Genomic DNA, 8470 nt, shown 5'->3' with positions numbered 1-8470 from the left:
TAAGATTTTACTTTAAACTTTTAATTCATTTACTTTTGACAAATTTTTATTATATCAAACTTTAGAAAAAAATAATTACACTTTTACACTGGTAAATTAAAACTATAACAGTTTCCTTATTTTGTAATTAAGTTGAGTGAACATTTTGGAATCTAGATAAAACATATATACTTTTTTATGCTCAAAAATACAAATTTAAATTTAACATCTACTTTAAAGCTAAAATTAGAAAAAAAAATTATTGTTTCAAAATCAGTTTAAAAACCGTTTTGTTTAACATTCAACAAAAAAATTAACTTTAATTACCTCACAAAGTTGTTGTTTTTACAGAAGAAAAACTATCTGAGTGATAAAAAGCTACCCTTAGTTGGCCTTAGTTTATAAAAAAAATTAAAACATAAGATATAAAGCAATACTGACCAAGCAATACTGATTAAAAACTTAAGAATAACGAAATAACAATAAAAGGACTAATCAATCCTATAATTAAATGCTATAATTAAATAAAACATGATAATTTAAAGTTCAAAAACTTTCCAAATATGTAGGAATACTACCTACAGCAGCCTGAATTGTCCAAAAAATCCAAACAATTTTAATTTCTTTATTTTTTTAAAACTTCTAACTTTCCTGATTATAAAAAATCTTTTGTACAGCACATTGTTTAAATGGACATACTAACTTAGTTAACACAAAATAAGCTTACAAAAATGAATAAGTTGTAAAATCAATATCAAGGTTGCAACTATTTGAGTCTAAAAAACTGTTCAGAATTATCCTAATGTTTTTAAATCTTTAAAAATAGTATTTTTATTACAAAACCTTATAAAAGTAAAGTTATTTTGAATAAATAGGATATAGAATAACAAAATAGTAACATTAAATATACTAAGCCTTATTGAAAACCTAAAATAGGCTGTCCTGATTTTTGTTTAGTCTTAAACTACTTTAAGTTTTTTTTTATATGAAGTAAAGCTGTAGTTAGTCAACCTGAGTACAAAAAAACCTGGGTGTCTTGAGCTTTCCTGAAATTTTCTAAAAAGTTCAACTTATCTTATGTTAATCTAAGTACTTTGATTGAGTGGCAACCCTGCAATATACTACATGATATGTTAAAAATATTTAGTATCTTAATTAACATTTTTCTTGTTAAATTTAGTATTAATTTACAACTGAAGGAAAAAATAATTATTGATAGCGGTAGGCACTTTAATGACAAAATCCAGTCTGAATTACCAAAAATAGCCCAAGCCAGTCTAATTTTAATGAATAATAGAAGTTAAGTTATCAACAGTAAAAAATCTAGTCAGTTAACTATATTCAAAGCTTAAAAACATAAAAGTACTGCAAAACAGGGTGAAAAAAAGTTTTAGAGAAAACATTTTAAAGTTTTCTGAATGTCTTCCAGGTTTTCAAAAGTACACAATTTTGGTTCTATTTTTAGTGTAAAAGTAAGCTTAAGGTAAAAAATTGTGTTAAACAAAGTAATAAAATTTGAAAAGATACTGTCAAGCTACTTTAAATTTATTTAAATCAAATTTATGATGATGACCAAATATTTTTAAATATTTGAGGGTTTCCAAAACTTTTTATAAAAGACCCCTTTAAAGACATTAAAAAATCTATGGCCTCCTCCAACAAAATTTATCCAAAAACTACCAATTAAACACCTACGACCTTTTATTTTTGCTTTTCATAATTAACTCTAAAATAGCCTATTGTAAGTTTAAAACTATGACCTCATGGACTTCCTGTGGCTCCTATATTGTTTATTTTAAAATTTAGGAAACCCTGATCTAAATAAGATTTTTTGTGTCAAATCGAAATTTTACTACTTGACATGTAAAAACTATTAAACATTTCAGGTTTTCTAGTGGTTTTTGTTCAATATTCTAAGTTTTTTTTAGGGTTTCAGTCTAAACTAATAATTTCCAGGTTTTTCAAGGATTCCAGATTTTAATACCACCCTGTAAAATTATAGTAATTAAATTCTAAAACTATCCTAAGTTAACAAAAGGGTTGATCATATTAGTTCGATCATCAGACCCCAAGTTTCGGTAGACTATGACCGGTTTCGTCCTTATTAAGACTCAGACTGATGAGTCTGACTGATGAGTCTTTTCCTGAAAGAGTAATAACTTGTATAAATGTATTATAAACACGGTATTAAATCACAAAAACACATAAGTAATAATAAAAATACTTTTTATAAACTTTATATATAGGAAAAATCACTTTAAAAACTAACCTGAAGTTGAAAAAAATTGACAAAATTCAATATTTTTTAAATAGGTTTAAACTAGATAAATCGGCCTGAGTTTTACAAAAATTAATAGGTATTTTAAGTTATTTTCAGTAGGATGAGTATGTTGCAACCCTGAGTTTAACTTTAGATAATAATTCTTTAATATATAGTCTTTTTTAAAGGATACTAAACTTATTAATTCAAAAAACTTAAACTAAGTTATAAAATTTTTAGTCTTCAGTATTATTTTTTTATAACTTAAAATTTAAAAAAGTTTAAAATAGTTTTAAAAAGGAAACGGTTTGTAACTTAAATACTTAAAAATTCAATATAAAAAAAAAAACTCAAATTTTTATAGTAAACTGTCAACAAAAAATTCAAACCAAAAGAAATGTCTAAACTTTCTAAAATTTTTAAATTAGTCTAGTCAAACTGAGTAGTTTGGGTATGCAACAACTCTGTACTTGGTTTTAAATTGTAGAAAATAAAATATTTTACAAGTTGGACTGTATTTTGTCTATTATAAGTGTATATGTTTAACTCAGTGTTAATATAGTTGAAATTATTTAGATCGTTCTTGATTTGTATAGTTTTTTTTTTCCTGAAGTTTTACAACCTGAATTAATTCTATACTATCTGTAAATACTTGTTCTTATGTAAATAATAATTTTTTCATTTATTAGTTGCATCAGTATGTAATAGATACATAAGCTGTTTTAAGAAGAACTGAGAGGTTAAGACTTGACGGCTTAAACTATATTTAAGCGCATATGTTTATTAAAATTTCATTTGAAAAATTTTCTCTCCAAAAATTTATTGAGTCGTAAAAGCGCTCTTTTTTTGAAAAAAGATGGTCATAATAAAAATTGAAGTTTTGTACGAAAGTCACTTTAAATACAAAATTGAAACGTTTGAGATCAGGGCTTTCCAAAGTGGGGTGATTACTTTCTGGGAGCGATTTCTTAAATATTAAAATTTTGGGCGATTTTAAAACATTGAAAGCTACACTAGATTTTCTTGAGTTGCAGATAAAGAACAAAATAAATTAAAGGTCTTTGGTGTTTTTATTAGTAGTTTTGAAACTTAAATAGATATTATTGAGTTGCAGATAGAGAAAAAAAGAAGTTGTTCTCTGCTCTTTTAGTCCTTTTAATCATTAAACACTTTCAGCAGTTTTTTTTTTTTGTACTGCAAAGTTATTAAATATTAAGCAATGTATTTTTCGCAGTTAATCAAAATTAGGTTCGGTTTTTTAATCCGCGCTTTTAAATATTGTGTAAAAGTTTTAAGTTAAGTAAGATTTTAACAATTAAACAGCTATTAACCAGACTTATTTCATTTATTTGACAAGTTGATTTAAATAGTGCAAGGAAATCAAAATTTAATTTTATAGTTTTAATGAATGTGAATAAATCTGGAAATTTTTGTAACATTAAAAACAACGATAAGCTTTCTCTACAAAACTTTCCCAGCTCCCAAAGTAACAGTGTTTATAATAAGTAGTTAATTTCATTCCGATGCGTATGTATCAGCTTTAGTTTTTCAAATACTCATTAGGTAATTAAAGCTGTGTGCCGTATGCCGTCTTAAGATACGATAAGGTTTGCATGATCAACAAGTTAAACTCAGCATCTAGTTAAGAGCTACGAGTTTAAGAACATCGAGCATCTAGTTTCGATATCAAGAATATCTAATTAGTTTGTCTAAACTGTTACTATTTATAATTTTTACGATTGTTATAACTTTCAAACGTTTTTATTGGCTTAGTGATTTAATAATTAAACATCTTTAGAACTTGTTGTTATCAATACATTAATGATTAATTACATCGACTATTGATTTGTTTTATATATAACTCGGAAGAAATTTCTTTAAGTAAGATTAACGTTTGTAAGTTCAGTACTTTAAGTTTCCATTAAGTAAAACACGTAGTTTTGCTAAGTACTTGGAGACCATAAATATATCACTGTGGTTATAACAAAAATGCTTAATAAATTTAGATTTTGTATATTTTTATCGCAGCATAATTGAAAACCTTTAGATAAATGCTACGAAATCTCAAAAAACTACACTATGATAGATTGACAAGAAATTAATTAAGCATACATGTAAAAATATTTTAACTTTAAACAAAAAAACGAAAAAAATAACAGCAATCTATAATACGTTTCCATTGACTCGTTCTTCGGTGCCGACTTATGTGATCTATTAGATCTATATGCAATAATCAAGCTTAAATAGCTTTAGGAATATAAAAAGACAGGGTTATATAGAGAAGACAGCCCTGTCATTATCCGCCCGAAAAAACAAACAAGGTTTAGAAAACAAAAAGAGTAAAAAAAAAACAAAAAACATTTTAAAGTATATTTGTTTTTAAATAACGGTTGATATCAGTGCAACTTTATGCAACTTTCTAGACGTGACATTAAATCTTAAAATTAATGTATTGAAAACGTTCCAAAAAAAAACACACAAATTTGATACATCAGCAAAAACTCCGATCATCCTAAGATTATTAAAACATTACTGCAATAGGGTAACTGTCAAGTTTGCACGAGCGTACAAAACTTCTCGAGGGGACAAAATTGCTCGGCAATTTGTTCTCGTGAAATTTAGTAACCTCATAGAATTCTCTCTTTGTTCAATTTAGACCTGTTCCCCTGCAATGATAGAAAATAGAAGATTAAACTATCTAGAAACAAGATACCTTGACGACAATATACGCACATATTCCTTCTATTGACTGCTTTGGTATCCATCTGTTCCTGCCCGACGTCTTCGTCCTTGATGATGGCTCGCGTTATTATTTGTTGGACAGAAAGTTTCTTCTTCGTTTTTGTGGCCTTGTTACGCGCACCGTTATTAGGCATTTAATATAAGTTTATTTATAAGTTCCTAGTTTTATTAATAAAGAAAACATTTAATTGTAAATAAATAATATTTCTATACTACAATAGGTTAGAGTGCCACTCAATTACACAAGTAATTCGTGATATTAACAGTTCTCGAAAAGAACTATTCTTTTGAAACCTGCTCGAAAATGTGTTGAAGCTTCGATCGTTTTAATTTCTTCATCGCGGAGTTAAAGTTATTTTCGCGTCGCTTGTTTTAAGAGTAAAGATTTTTCCAACTTCACGTACGAACGGAAAGTTAATTTGATTCAACCTAAGCAAATACCGTATAAACCAAAGATATTGAAAAGTAACGCTATTTTTTAAACAACCGCTAACAAACACGCATTAAAAAGTACATTAATTCTCAAGAAAATAAATAATGTTGTTGTGGAAAACAGGGAGTATTGTTTGAGAAAGCTTATCAAATAATTTTATTTTTACAAAATATTCACACACTTTAAAACTATGAAATGAATTTCTGTTTTAAATAGATTATATCTAAGAATCGTATGCTATCGCTACAAAATGAAGGAATGAAATAAAATATTTTTATTGATATTTTTGTTTTTATTTCTATTAATTAAAATCATTTTATAATTCAGTTTGTGTTTAAAACTTTATTTGTTGAACGTGCATGTGCGTATATTAGCGTCAAAAGTGTTTTTGTTTTTAGATAGTTTAATCAGTCTATTTTTATGATTGTTGGTAGGTTTTTTAATAATTTTAGTTTGATAGAAGTTTTTATTAATGTATTATATTTATGTCTTTTTATTTTGTACTGCTTAAATAAATTGTTTATAAGACTTAATGTTACGTCTTTTAATCAGGGTAACCACTTGTTTTTCCGATTTTTTTCCAAGTTTTTAAATGTACACATTTTTGGTCTATTTTTAATTTAAAGTTAAGTTTAAGGAAAGAAACTATTGAAAAGATACTGTAAAGCTATTTTAAATATGTCATTCAACAAAAAAAATCGATGATGCAATATTTTTTTATTTATATGATAGATGTTTTAAGTTTATTCGGAATTTCACTACTGAACATGTGAAAGCTGTTAAAAGTACAGATTTTAAAGGTTTTTTGTGATTTTTGTTCAAAATTCTAAGTTTTTTTTCAAAAATTCTCAATTTCCAGATTTTTACAGATTATTTTGTGCCTAAATTGTCAAATCGAGTTTTATCCAGGTAAAGTTGTAACCCAGTTTAATGTAATAAAATAGCTTAATTTAAATCTCAAGAAGCTCCGAAAAAAGATTTAAATCAGATACTAACTAAAAATAAAATTATTCTTTTTGTTGATAAAACAAGGAGCCTATACCAAACAAACTTAAGTAACTTTAAAAAACTAAGATAAATTTTTTAAATTTTATGTTTGTTTTAGAAAATTCCATTAACTTGGTGTAAAATATAAATTAATGTTTTATAGTGCAAAAAGGCAAACAAATTTTGCTAGTTGTCGTTGTAAGTCATTTGTAGTGTTTATTGTTTGAGAAAAAAACTTAAAAACTTTGCTAACTTTTAGTTTGAATAAAGTATTTAGTTTGAACAAGTTTTCATTCAGCCTATAAAACTAACTACTGCTTTAAATATATATTTTTTATTAAAAAATAAAAATTTTAAGTTACAAAGTAGGTTTATTTTTTCTGATATAAAACTTGCAACATTTCAAAGCTATTTAAGTAAAAATAAAACTCAAGTTAAATTATATATATTTAGAATAAAAAGTATCGAACAAAGCTATCATTATTATATATCTTATTTTTTAAAATTGTATTTAAAATAAATAAATTACGATTTTTGTTAAAATTATAAGTTGCTAAATTTTTAGTATATAAACAACGTATTCAACAGTGGGAGCAAGGTGAGAATACGGCTTTTGCTGAAGGAGTTTATCATCGGGGTTCTTCGACAAGTTCTGATCTTGCTTCGGAGGAAAGAAGCCGCTGGAGGTCACCTTGGAGTTCTATTTGGCCGTGGAGAACTCGTACCACTGCAAAGATTACGTCACAGAGAAGGTTCACAGAAAAGCGTTCGAGATGGAATCCGTCCCTGTGGTGTGGGGCACTTGAAAATGAGATTATCTGATTCCTACGAAAAGTGCTGCTTTCGTCAAATATTTTGACAGCTTCGCGGACTTGGCGCGGCATTTGGAATTTCAATGCAGAACGTTTTATCACAAGTTTAGACGTACCTGATTTTAGTTGTTGACTTAATCAATCAAGCGCAGTTGTAGATTCGATTACATTTAGCATATTTGTTTAGGTTAATGTGCTTTAATTAATATAAAATTTAGAAAACAGCTATTTGCAAAACGTAATACTTTTAGTACACAACCTTTTAGACACTGATTGTTTTAATAATTTTAATGCCTTTAAAATTTTTTAAGCTATTTTAAACTTTATGTGTTTAAAGTATTTAAAAAAATAACAGGCATTTTTCACTTCAACTTGTTTCAGCAGAAATAAGTTATTTTTCTTGTAGAACATCTTATAAACATTTGTTATTTTAAAAATATGTTATTATAACAAGGATGAGTCTGATTTTGTTGTTTGTTGGTGTAATAAAAATTAAAAACGGGAGAAAAATTATTACTATTTAAATTATTTATTTAAAAGGCCCTGATTATACTTATTCTGATTCTGTTTAACTGATTCCCACTTAGGTCTGAGAGCAAAAGAGGTGTAATTGTTTCTGACATATATACATATATATATATATATATATTAGCTTAAGAAACATTTTAATTTCTCTGACAATTTCCATTGTTGATTAGTAAAAGGAACAAACTTAAAAGACGAAACAATAATAAATAAGATCTGTTTACTGCTTCAGTTTGTAATAATTGTTTTTTATATTTTATACTATTCAATCTGCTTGAACTTTTAGACTTAAAAATTTGAACATCGGCATAGAAAAAGGTTAAACCGAAGCGGTTTGTAAAAAATACTTAAACTATAAGTGCTTTAAAATAAATTATTGAGATTAGAAACCATTTAGTAAGGTATACTTCAATATGATTTTATTAATATTAAATTAATCATGTTAATGCAGTTGTAAATAAAAAAATACTGTTTTGTTTTGAAAAAAATAATGTTTTTAAAGCATACATTAAAATGTTTAGAGTTGTTACTAAAAAAAAGGTTCATTAGTTTTATAATTTTAACTAACTTTAACAAATAGGTTTTAAGTTAGTACTCACAAAACTTTGTATAACATATAACATACAAAACATAAAAATTTTAAGGTCTTTAAATTAATAAAGTGTACATAACTCTTAAACTTTGGTAGCCACCCTACTATATCATACCAACGAGTATTTACAAGATTTTTTG

This window comes from Thalia democratica, chromosome 5 (genome assembly GCF_965202585.1).
Source record: "Thalia democratica chromosome 5, ktThaDemo2.hap1.1, whole genome shotgun sequence".
In the NCBI taxonomy this organism is placed as follows: Eukaryota; Metazoa; Chordata; class Thaliacea; order Salpida; family Salpidae; genus Thalia; species Thalia democratica.
Note: the sequence above shows the minus strand (reverse complement) of the source record.